This window comes from Frankliniella occidentalis, unplaced genomic scaffold (assembly GCF_000697945.3).
Source record: "Frankliniella occidentalis isolate FOCC.00 unplaced genomic scaffold, Focc_3.1 Scaffold28, whole genome shotgun sequence".
Taxonomy (NCBI): Eukaryota; Metazoa; Arthropoda; class Insecta; order Thysanoptera; family Thripidae; genus Frankliniella; species Frankliniella occidentalis.
The window spans coordinates 390,261-393,964 of record NW_026267158.1 but is presented as its reverse complement, the minus strand read 5'-3'; the positions used below and the strand labels follow the sequence as shown (position 1 = coordinate 393,964).

Below are 3,704 nucleotides of genomic sequence, written 5' to 3'. Positions count from 1 at the left end.
CGGGTTGCCTACTGCACGCCTGGAGGCCAGCGCCCGGCGGCGACCCATAGGCAGTCCCGTTACGCACCCGCGCGCGCCGGGTTGCCTACTGCACGATTGGAGGCAAGCGCCCGGCGGATGCATCTCTACCAGACACAAGGTTGCTTCCTTCATCTCCCGCTGCCTCCGCAACCCCACGCCTCGGCCTCTTTGCTCCTCCTGCATCCATCCTGATCTCTGCCTCCTCTGCTGCCCCTCTCACACCAGGTTAGCCGGCAATCCCTCCGACAAAACGGCCGCTGCCAACAGCCTCGGCCACGGCAACCAAAACACAACAGAAACAAGCGCAAGCAGCAACAACACGTGAAAACAGGGAGGTGGGGAGTGCGGTAGTGGTGGATGTGTGTGTGTGTGTGTGTGTGTGTGAGGCGGCGAAGAACACGTCTACAATAGCTAAATCAACACGACACCCACGCGCGCGCCTCCAACCCCACACGCACACACACACACACACACCCTCCCCAGCGTGAAAAGGAGTTCTCTGGGTCCGACACACACACACACACACACACACACACACAGGGGGTACAGCCGTGAAGTTCGTCTTCCGCCCCACCCATCCTCGCCCCTCCCACCCTACGCCGCGCTGCTGTCGCCCTTTCGCCGGGATCCCTTCGTAAATATTTAATTCGAGGAAGTAAAGTAACCCATTCCACGGTCGGATACAGACGGCGAGGGGGAAAGGGAGGGAAGGACACGGGCAAGGGAGGCAGCGAGAAGCATCGCCGAGAAATTGGGGAAAATGGGAAGCACAACACGAGAGGGAGATGACGCGAAGCATACGGAGAGAAATAGAGAGCGAGCGAGAAAGAGGACGGAGGGAAGGAGGGAGGGGACCGGATGCTCCCTTTTTCCAAAAACGTTCCTTCCTCTCCAGAGGCTCCTCTGATAATCAAGGGAAAAGGCAGCGAAAGTGGTTAGAGTTGGGCCCCTTGATCGCTTAGGTCCTCGCGGTTACCCCATAGGCTCAGCACACCTCCTCGACAAGCTCCTCCTCTCACTGCCACCCAGGCGCTAAACTCAAAGGTGACCCCCCCCCCCTCCTCCGTCACACGTTATCGCCCAGCCCCACCACGCCACGCCCACGTCGTGCCCGACAGGAATTTCTGCTCGTTGAGTCGAAGCAAATTGTCTATAAATTTCTTCTTCTGGCCACTCACCGCGCGCTCTAGAGACGCTGATGGCCGAAGAGGAACGCAGTAATTAGGCGCTAGCTCTCTCTCTCTCTCTCTCTCTCTCTCTCTTTCTCTCTCTCACATTGGCACCCTCGCGACTGAGTGAAAAGGTTGTCCCTTCCTCCCTCCTCTCCTAGGCCAATGAGCGAGAACTCTGTTTATTATGCTGCGATCCCAAACCGTGCCGCGGCCGCGAAGGAGCGCACGCCGGGAACTCACGCGATGAGTTCTCGCATGCATGGGAGAGAGAGAAAGAGAGAGAGAGAGAGAGAGAGAGAGAGAGAGAGAGAGAGAGAGAGAGGGTGGAAGGGGGATGATAGAGAGCGCGCGAAAAAAAGAGAGGGTGGGGGGTGTCGTATCTGTCTGCCTGGCGCCTGGGACTTACGCCGGTGTGCCTTCATCACACAACGACCCGCGGGGCGTGCAGAGGAAAGGGGATGAATTAGCCGCGAGGAAAAGGTGGGGTTTGGGAGAGGGGAGAGGGGGCTGAGACTGGCTGTTAGCGGAAGGCCGCAAAGGCGCTGCTCCTCCCCGTCTGCTTCACACCGAGCCGCGCCACCGCCGCAGCAGCAAACCGCGGCAGCCCCGCGGCGCTACCGGCAAACCGCGGCAAAGAGTTGAACCAACAAACCGCACAGCTGATGCGCCCCTTATGACGTACAAACAACAACAAACAGGAGTCGATCGGAATCATGGGAGGGAAGGAAATGTAGCGGAGGGGCGGGGGATTTACACTGATAAAAGTACACGTTGGACTCCGAGGTGTTGTGTTGTGCAGGTGTCAAAAATGTAACAACCTCAGGGTGAAACTGATATGTTCAACACTGCTTTCTTGTGGTACAGGAAAAGAGTTGAAAGGCATGGCGCTTGCAAGAGCTAATAAAAAGTTAAATTCAACACCTAGAAAAACCAGAGAAAGAGAGGGGAGTGGGTAGCATGTTAACATGACATGATTTGTCAATAACAGCTAGGGTTCGTAGTTCTGACAAAGGTAGGTCCCCGTCCGTCTTAAGTACAAGTAAAAATACTGCATACAAATTTCAACAGGGACAATCTGTATTGGGAATAAACGTGTAGTACGTTGACGGCACAGCACGGTCTGGTGGCCAGCGGGGGCGGGGGCCAGCGAGACTCGGGATGCCGCTGGCAAGCAGACGGGAAAATGCCTTGCTGAATATCAACGCTCTGTCATAAGGGAGGGAGGCTTTATGAATAACCCCATAGTACCGCGCTGTGCCTTCCCTTGGACCGGTCGCTCTACAAATAAATGCAGGCTATTTGTTGTGGTCGCGCCGCGCCGCGCCGTGGCGGGGCGGGGCGGGGCGGGGCGGAGCGGCTCTTCTTGCCAACACCAACACCGGCACACCACCACCACACCGCGCCCCGCCGCGAGTCGCATCGTATAAGAAACAAGCTCCCGCGGCCGCCGCGCACCGACCCGGCTCAGGGGAAGAAAAGTGCGCGCCGCCCCACTAAATCATTACACCGGGCCCCAGGGCTGGCGAGACCTCATCACCGCCACGGGATGGAATCAAAGATTTGGAGCTACACTGTCTCTGTTGAGGCAATAAACCCGTAACATATCTTTTTAAGGTTAGCACCTCTTTGCTTTTCCAGGGAACTGTGGCAACAACAGTGCGGACATTCCCCCGTACGTTCACTGTCCGGGTGGAACGAACTTGACTTGGTTTGGTACTATATCGCCGAAGTATACTATATGTAATCTGAAAGTATATAAGAGAACCACTAGTTTTTTCGACGCAGTTTACTTCTAGATGAATTTTTGTGTCGTTTTCCTCATGAGGTATACTTTAAGGTAACTTTTTGGCTCTTTATCTTTACTATTGATAATTAAACATCAATGTATAGTTTTAGGTATGTTCGTCCCACCTGGGTGATGAAACCTTCCAGGAGATTTATTTTTAATGCAAATGATTTGGCTGCCTCATTGTAAGCAGTTTTCTCGAAAGATTTTTTTCTGCACATCAAAGAGGTTTGTTACAAGTGCACAGGAGAGCACCTGTCCTATGCTCTTGCACAGGGGTACAACGGTGTTGGGGTTTTCAGAACGGTGGTAGGTGGGAGAATCAGGGAGAGCCGCGTATTTCAGAGAAGACGTACGCGCGGGATATAGAAGTAGAGTGAGAGAGAAAGAGAGAGAGAGAGAGTTAGGGAAGTGAATCGGCGAGAGAAAAATAACTCGCGTGACAGATCAGACAGCGCGGTGCGTGTCGGCCGGCGACAAAAACACGTGTAACGTTGTTAACTTGCCGCCTCCGCCCCCACCCCCGAGGGGGGTGCGGGGGGCGGCACCCCTGGGGGCCCCGGGGGCAGCCGTCGCGCCCCTTCGGACTCCCCGCGGGGAGGTCCGGGCGGGAGGTCCCCGCTCACTCGCGCGACGCCCGCCTCCGCACCAGAGGTGCGCGGAAGGGGTGAACACAGAGAGAGGGAGAGGGAGAGGGAGAGGGAGAGGGAGAGGTAGAGGGAGAG

At 55.9% G+C, this 3,704-nt stretch overlaps 1 protein-coding gene across 1 annotated transcript in view; it reads right to left on the bottom strand.

Moving 5' to 3' along the window:
• Positions 1-3,704, bottom strand: part of LOC113207493 (transcription factor 12) — a gene marked incomplete in the record, with an annotated part of 161,766 nt that overhangs the window by 62,679 nt on the left and 95,383 nt on the right.